General features: G+C 41.6%; 1 long non-coding RNA gene across 3 annotated transcripts; it reads right to left on the minus strand.

Moving 5' to 3' along the window:
- Positions 409-2,238, minus strand: LOC110435456. Of its 3 annotated transcripts, XR_002453158.1 has the most exons (4): positions 1,773-2,238; positions 1,311-1,644; positions 810-869; positions 409-653 (listed from the first exon to the last, which is right to left on the minus strand). It is a non-coding gene; the product is annotated as an uncharacterized LOC110435456 (long non-coding RNA). The 3 variants fall into 3 exon arrangements; XR_002453157.1 differs by having other exon boundaries at positions 1,299-2,237; XR_002453156.1 differs by having other exon boundaries at positions 1,311-2,233.

Below are 8,398 nucleotides of genomic sequence, written 5' to 3' on the forward strand. Positions count from 1 at the left end.
TTAGTTTTGAAATTTTTTTACTTTTCGGGACTGTAGCACTTTTGTTTTTAGTTTTTTTTTCTGTCTACACTACAAAAAATATCCTTATACACGACGATTTATTTTCGTCATAGACAAACAAAAATGCGTCATAGTTAACTAACCATGACGATTGGTGAAAACGTCATGTATCCCGCGTCATACCTTTGCTAGACCCAGATAAACCGTCATAGATTGGTATTTATGTTCGTCATGAAATTCCTGGAAGCCCATCTAGCCCAGGCTAGGCCCGATAGCTTATGACAAAATAGACCATCATAAGTTCATAACCATGCATGTGCCACAGATGATGCCATGTAAGATAATACTCCGTCACAGATTTGAGTTGCCATGTAAGCTACATGTGTTCACCAAATTGAACATCACAGATTATATAATGAAAATCACATAAAGCCCAATAATTTGGTTAACTCAATTTCTAGTACATTCTTTATAAAAAAAATTCCAGTACATTAACACAACATGTCTGATCACCATAAAACCTAGGAAAACTAAAAAAGTAAGTCCTTTTCAATCTTCACATCTATGACAAGGCTTAATTTTTTTTGCAGTATAGCGGCACTCCTTCAAAAAAAATCCATTGCATCAGGTTCTTGGTCTATGCACTTGTCTCCCTGAAAATGACATATATGCAATATTACTCATATGTAGGCAACTTAAACTATAGGCAAGGAACAACGCTGACATGTACAATAAGGATAGATAATAATGCTAATCACAGTTCACTTCAAGACAAATAATCAAGCCTCAAACAATTACTGCTAACATACCTTGTCGAAGTGTTGCTACTGCTATCTGTAAACCAAGGAAGGCATGCCTGATGGATGTCACTGTTGTACAGATAGAGACACGTAACATCACAAGTTAGACGACAAAAGCAGAATTTTAGTCCTACAACATCCAAAAGTGACACATTTTGATTGTAAACTATAGCATCTAAAAACAGAGAACATTACACAACTCTTCTTGCAAGTGTTTAGTGCATCAAAAAACAGAGAACATTACACAACTCAACTTCAAATCACACAATCTCAAAATATTGCATTAGAAACATTTTCCCAAGTATCTAAAAATATTACTAAAGTATGAATGAGTATAACTTCATTGTATCTAAGAATGTTACCCAAGTATGATACATCTAGACATCTAGCACAGTCAAATACAGTACTACAACATTTCGAATCATCCACTCCTGAACACTACAGCTGCAAAAGACAAATAAATATAAAGTGATTACTAGATCAAGGATAGGACCATACACTAGTGCTCACCAGACATCCAGCAAGATGAAGCACCTGAACGCTTTAATCCACCAAGGAATGGCAGGTATCATAATCCACCTCGCAATATAAAAAAGAGAACAAATAAATTATAACTGAGAACACTCATAACAATTTCACCACAGGAGGGCATCCTGTCAATCCTCTGCATGTTGATAAATCAGATCAGATCAGCCTAACCAGCTTAACTGGACTTCATGTTTTAGGCCCAGATAAAGGACGCCTGATACAAATATTACGATAATTTATCAGATCAGATCAGCCTAACCAGCTTAACTGTGCACAGAACTGTAGCCATGCAGATAGGCAACACTCCAGATCTAGCCTGCCATAACAAATTCACTAAAAGATATGTCAAATCATGACCAAAACCAAATCCACTAGCAGTTCAGTGCGGCAACAAATAGAATTAGCACACAGAGTACCAACAAAGAAAAAAGAGAGAACGAATACCCGTGCTCATCTTTGGTGTGTTCTTCGTCAACAGGAGTCAGGCTGCTGCCCTATGAGCCCGCCGCAGCCGCTGCTGGTTCCCCACACTTTGCTGGAGCTGCTGTCTGCACTACCTCTCTCGTCTCTGTCGGGATCTGAGAGGTCGTTGGTGGAGAGGAGAGATTAGGCCGGAGCTGGGTTGGGGCGAGGGGCCACGTGCGCCGTCGGGAGCTACGGCCCCCATGCGTGCCGAACCCCATGTTGTTGGGATTTGGGAGCGCACATGGATGCGAGCTGAGGAGGTGTGGGACTGCCGGCGCCGTGCGCCGCTGCATTGCCCCTGCTGCTTGACGCCGATGAGAGAGAGGGGTCATGAAGGGGAGGTGGATAGAGAGGGATGACGCCTGCGGAAAAGGAGGGAGGGTCGGCGTGAAGAAGGGTGAGGGGTGGTGGCTCACGGGTAGGGAGAGAGGGACTGAAGGAGAGAGGCTAGGGTTTGACCCGTGGTGGGCTTATAGTGGGCTTCGGGTCATACTATGACAAATTCTTAGAACGTCACCTCTAATCCGTCATGTAGAGCCATATTTCTTGTAGTATATTTACTGCTCCATGCATATGCCGCAAGATTCGATGTGACGGGGAATCTTGAAAAGTTTTTAGCTTTTTGGGTGAACTAAACAAGGCTAGCTTCTAGCTCAACCACCTCTACCGAGGATTTTCAGTCTTCTCTAGAAACCATTCCTATAGTAGTGCCTCCTATTATAATCATAAAACCCTTGTAAAAATTGGAAAAATACATAATGTTTATTGTTAGGACAATACATATGTTAACTTCGTTAATCACAAGATGTACCGGTATAATCTTTTTACAGAAATTTATAGGGTTTATAATGTGTGTACGTGAGAGTGTGCACATATATATATGTGAGTTATATTTCATTTTTTTAAAACAAATGGTATGTGAGAATATATATTCCTTACCAAATATTTTAGCCATGGACGAATTTATGAAGTTTAAGCCCATTCCACTGCCCATCCAATCGGCAAGGTCAGCCTTGGCAAGTAGCTAGCAGATGAGCCCCAAAAAAAAACACTAGCAGATGGGAGAGCCAGCGGCTGTGCGTTCTTCTCCATGTTGACCTTGCTGCGTTCATTGGCAACACGTAGTAGTTGCCGTGTGATGTCTTTACTTCACGCGGAGACTTCACCGGGATTGGGAGGAGAAACAACATTAGCGCGTCTTGTTTTATGCAGGCCGTGCACTGCCCGCCGGCTGCCGCCTATTGCATTGCTACGGTACCCCACACGTACGAATAGAGGGCACGTAATCAAGTGATAGAGCCTATCGATGCTTTTCTCACAATAATAAAAAGATGAGGACAAAAAGAAGAAGAAAATGAGTGACGGCAAACAAATGGGAATAGTTAATGTAGGTTCATTTGACTTTTTATGGTCTCAGGTTATATGAAAATATAGGCTCGACGTATTTGACTTCTTCTGGTTTCAGAGCAATATTTTGGGTTATTTAAAAATGGTACTAATATAGTTTTTTTAGAAACACTAATATAGATTTTATTAAAACAATAGAGCAGGAATTCATAAACCGCGATGATGGGCATGGTGGCGTTGGGCTAAGAATCGCGAGAAAACAATCAGAAAGGTTGTTAAGCGATCGGTTTGGACATAATGGGCCACCACACCCATCAGGTCAAGGCCAACTCATTTTAGTGTTGCACAGTACAAGAATTAGGCTCTAACATCGGACAGCCCATTGCGCACGCCAAATCAAACGCTCATGTCGGCCTAAATTGTTCGAGTGATCGACCCACCGCTTATAACTTTTTATTTTATAATGTTCTAAATTAATATTTTTTTAATATATCATTGTTGAATTACTCCCTTCGTCCTAGAAAAAAGTCATTATGTGATATGTGTAGGTCAAATTTTCTCAACTTTGACTAGATTTGTAGAAAATACATGTAACATTTATATCTTCAAATAAGTTTTTACGATCTATCTACTAATGCTAATTATGAATTATAAATATTAATATTATATATATAATTGGTCAAAATTTAAAAAAAAATATTTTTTGGAAAGCGATAATGACTTTTATTTTAAGATAAAGGGAGTAGTTTACATAACTACTAAGTCCAAGAAATGAAACAACATATTACAAAATTGTAAACATATATATATATATATAGAAAAAATAGAATTGTATATTTAAATGGTGGAGCAGTACAATCAAATTTTATACAGTATAAAAAAATAAAGTATTCCATATTGGATCTTATTTTATTGCATTAATTCAAACAATATGATTCAAACTAATTTAAAACCAAGCTTGGGGAGTTAATCCTATGCCCTTGTTCATGTGTGGTTAGGCAAGTGGATGTAGCCAATCCTTATGTAATTTCACCTCTTCGTTGGGTATGGTCTATAAATACCTAGTGGGTGGCACTATAATCGAAATAAATTAATGTACCGAATTTATTACATAACCCTCTCGTTGCACCATTACTCGTCACCCTCAACTCTCCTCTCTTGTGGAGAACCCTTGCCCTTCTCCCTTTCTAGTTAATATCAAGGGTGGTGAAAGGTCCTAATATGACTAGAGGGGAGTGAATAGCCTATTTAAAAATTCTATAAATTCACTAGAGCAAGAGGTTAGTAAATAATGCTCTAGCTTTAATGGGGTGTTTGCAAACCACCTATCCAATAATTCTAATTCTAGTTGCTATTGTCACAAGACACACGAAAGCTGTGTTTATACTTACACTAGAGAACTATCTAAAGTTTCTATACAAGTAAGTAAGCTACTCTAGTTTGTGGGAAAGTAAAAGAGAGGATTTAATCTTTATACCACCACGTATAGGGTATAAACCAATCACAATAATATGAAGTCCAAACACCAATAGAATTCCAATGAAACAATCACAATTCAGACATAAGATTTTTCTCCCAAGGTTCACGTGTTTGCCGGCACGCTACGTCCCCATTGTGTCGACCAACACTGGGTGGTTCGGCGTCTAAGAGGTGTTGCACAAACCTCGTCCTCACTAGGACATCGCAAGAGCCTACCTACAAGTGAGGTAGCTCAATGACACGAGCAATCCATTAGAGTTATCTTTCGGCTCTCCGCCGGGGAAGGTACAAGACCCCTCACAATCACCTAGGAAATGACCACGAACAATCACCAACTCATGCCAATGCTCCTCCACTGCTCTAAGTCATCTAGGTGGTGGCAACCACCAAGAGTAACAAGAAAACCACAGCCAAATTGATCCCCATGTGCCACTAGATGTAATCACTCAGCAAATGCACTTAGAATCACTCCTAATCTCACAAAGATGGTTAATCTATGAAGGAGATGAATGTGAGGTATTTGCTTAGGCTCACAAGGATGTCAAGCATGCTAGAATACTAAGAGGGTAAGCCCCAAGCCGGCCAAACAACTATTTGTAGACACCCCAAACAAATAGAGTCATTGGCTCTCTTAGTGCATAGAAAACATAGGGGCGTCGCATGTGCAGACGGTTAGCCATCGAACGCTGCGTCCGATGCTCAGATGATAGCCATGTGTCTTACTTTTAAAACTCATGCATCGATCTCTAACAGTCACTTAAATATTTGAGTTCACAGGTTCAAAGCATCGGACGCGTCAGGTGCAATGCACAGGATGCGCCCCTTAGTACCAGACGCTACTTAGGGAGCATTGCAAGTGTGTAGGGTCATCAGACACGTCCAACGCATTCTCACCGGACGCTCCCTAGAGTCTGACACTCACTGTGAGAAACGTTCACTTGCGTGCTTGCTGATGTCGTACTTCACTAGATGCAAGAACAGTGCGTAGGCTGCGTGCGATGCTCCTCGTTGAACGCTTCGATGCGCACTTCTCTCTTGCACCACTCAACCAGAGAACACCAGACGTAGGACCAACATCCAACACTGGAGAGCCCAGCGTTTGGTGAGTGAATTTTCCACCGCAGCAATAGAAAATATGCGTTTTATTTTCTCAAAAGCGTTGAATCCTACCGAGAAAGCTCAGCAGGAGGGAGAGAGATACCCAACTCCTCTCCACCACTTCAACCCTTGCTCAAATGTGCTAAACACTAAGTGTTCTACCTAAACACTAAGTGTTCTACCTTGTGAACATGTGTTAGCATTTTTCACAAACATTTTCAAGGGTCAAGTTAGCTCACTAGGATCTAAATGCATGCACATGAGCAATGACACCTAGTGGCACTTTATAACCGCTTAGCCAAAGATTTTCCCTCTTTATAGTACGACTATCTATCCTAAAGGTGATCACACCCTCTATTGTGTCCTGATCACCAAAAACTAAAACACTAAGCAATACCTTTGCCTTGATCTCCATAGGGTTTTGTTTTTCTCTTTCTTTTTTCTATGTTGAGCACTTGATCATCTTGTGGTCATCACTATCATCACCATGATCATCTCTTGCTCCATCACTTGGCATGTACTAACCTTATCTAATTTACACATTTAGCATAAATGTTAGTACTTTGGGTTTCATCAATTAACCAAAACCAAACTAGAGCTTTCAGGTGAGAGGTTAGGAAAAACACCATAGTTGAGACACCATCTGTGGGGACCCCATCGTACCACAACCCAAAGAAATGCCATCGAAGATGCTGCCTACCATGCTAGGGATCCACCCTCGCGGCCCACAGAAGCGATGGCCGAAACCTTCATTAATGGGACCAGAGCTTACCCACTGCTCAACTTTCTATACCACCGTCAGGCACGCCAATGGGAATAACCAAGGCTGGCCTAATGAGGACTGTCATCATACCTCTACCCAAGCTTGATCCACCCATTTCTAGCAGCTCAAGTGAAGAAGAAACAAAAGGCGATGAGGACACCAAATAAAGGGGCCTTAGCGCCCTAAAGCAAATGCAAGAGGAGCTACAACAAAAAAGATACCAAGTCGAGGCCCTTAAAAGGCGAGCCCACCTAAGGGTGATTATACATAAAGCAATTAAGGAAAGGGAGCAACTAAAAAGAATGGATGAATACCTCACCACTGTTGACACTTCTAACACCACTTAAGCTAAGTTGACATCCCTAGCATGGCGCCAGAAGTGTGGTATAAAAACTGTCCACTAATAAAATAAATATAGGATCCACAAGCGTACAGATTAAATACCATTGTAGCACTTCACCGGGAAGTATTCTAGGTAACATTATTTATATTTAGCTCAAGGGAAAGAACTAAGGACTTAAACAATGAGATCAACTTGCAAAACATGACTGCTTATGAGTGATTGGGTTGCATAGTCACATACTTGGCAGGAGGGTAAACCATAGATATATGATATATAAAATAAAGAAGCCCAGGTGAAAGCCCTAGTTTGGTTTTGGATAATTGATGAAACCCTAGTACTAACCTCTATACTAAGTGTGTGTAGACTTAATGAGGTTGGTACATGCCAAGTGATGGAGCAAGTGATGATCATGGTGATGATGGTGATGACCACAAGATGATCAAGTGCTCAACTTGGAAAAGAAGAAAGAGAAAAACAAAACCCTTAGGAGATGAAGGCAAAGGTATTGCTTAGGGTTTTGGTTTTGGTGATCAAGACACCATAGAGGGTGTGATCACATTTAGGATAGATAGCCATACTGAAAGGATCTAATTGGCCTAGAGGGGGGGGGGTGAATAGGCGTATCTAAAACCTGAAACTCAAAACTCAAGTTGCGGAAGTCAAATGCCTGTCGGTACCACCGACAGTTTGGGCCGGTACTACTGGTGTCACACAGCCAGTACTACCGACGCAAACTGCTGGTACTACCGACTCCCTAAAACAGCTACGAAATCAGAGTGCAAAGGGCTTAGATTTCAGATCTGAGTTTTACCCCACTTTCCTAAGTGTAGTAGAGGATGTTGTTGAAGTCTCCTTAGCTTAGTCCTTCTCCACAACGTAGATCGACCTCTGTTTACCTGTCGAAAAGTGGAAGAGAGATAGGAACACAAAGAACACAAACAAGGGTAGTCGAAGCTACCTCCACAACAAGACAAGGTATTTTTCCCGAGGTTCGGCAATCTCCACTTAGGAGTTCCTACGTCCCCGTTGTTGAGGTGACCACGAAGGTCTAACCACTTAGGTCTCATCCTCAAGCAACCATAGAGGTTAGCTTGATGTTTCCACTAAGAATCAAGGGGTAATACAAACACTTCGGGGTGCCCTCACAAATGAGTCAACACGGGCAACCACGAAGAACGCCTAGCCGGCTAGGGTTCCAAGAACCCAAGAGTAACAAATACAAACCAAACCGGCAAGACGAGGAACGGAGTACTCAAGTCACAGATCGAAGCTCCCAGCTCTCTAATCTCACTTCTCTAGCTCGAATCTCTCAAGAAATGAAGTCTAGGAGCAAGAGTGAGAGAGAGTGGGTGAGACAAAGCTTGGAGACTGTTTTCTCAGATGCGGAGTAGCTAGAATGAGCAAGCCAAGCGTTAGAAAAGAGGAGAGAGCTATTTATACTAGAGTACAGAACATTGGCCGGTACTACCGGTGCAACCACCGGTACCACCGGCGTCCCCAGATCTAAACGTGAGAAGGCCGAGGAAGATGCGAGAAAAAGGCCTACCGGTACTACCAGCCTTGAGCCGGTACCAC

This window comes from Sorghum bicolor, chromosome 5 (assembly GCF_000003195.3).
Source record: "Sorghum bicolor cultivar BTx623 chromosome 5, Sorghum_bicolor_NCBIv3, whole genome shotgun sequence".
Lineage (NCBI taxonomy): Eukaryota > Viridiplantae > Streptophyta > Magnoliopsida > Poales > Poaceae > Sorghum > Sorghum bicolor.